Raw genomic sequence first — 707 nt, forward strand, 5'->3', positions numbered from 1 at the left:
TCATTCTGTTAATATTCAATATAATGTCTGATATTTTACATAATAGGTGTCCAATAAAGGGGAATTATGTACGAACGAAGAGTGTTATAAATGTTATAAGATATTTAAAACAAGAATATATTTTAGACTAGCAAAAAGAACAAAGAAATGAGTAAAATCTTAAGCTAAAGCCATGACCAACAACTCAAACGCGAGCGTACAAAGGCAGAGCCCTCTCGCGGCGACGGACGGAACTACAAACCGCAAAACCCCGCGAGTTTCAAAATTTGGGTCAACTAACCACAAGAAAATGAAAACTCTCTTTATGCTGAAAGTTTTTTTTGTCTCATTTTTTTTTCTTTATAGAATGTCGTTGCTCTCTTCGACTGAAGGAGATGAATGATATGATGACTGTCTTATTCTACTATGATTTCTTCTTCATCTTAAATCGTTCTTTTTCCTAGTGGTTATCTTTCACTACACAAAAAAGAATCATGATTAGCATTCCATCAAACACAAACACAATAATTTAGAATAACCTAAGCATGACTAGCATGGGAAATATGTGTGCAACTTCGGTATATCTGTTCCTACAAGATTACGTGAAATTTTCTCCTGTTATTTTATATTTTGATTTCAAATGCCTGTAGATATCGCCAAATACGCAAATAATGTTCCATAAATAGATATGTTAATGCAACAGAATATTCCACGTAAAATTTTTACTT

The sequence above is a fragment of the Penaeus monodon genome, chromosome 26 (assembly GCF_015228065.2).
Source record: "Penaeus monodon isolate SGIC_2016 chromosome 26, NSTDA_Pmon_1, whole genome shotgun sequence".
In the NCBI taxonomy this organism is placed as follows: Eukaryota; Metazoa; Arthropoda; class Malacostraca; order Decapoda; family Penaeidae; genus Penaeus; species Penaeus monodon.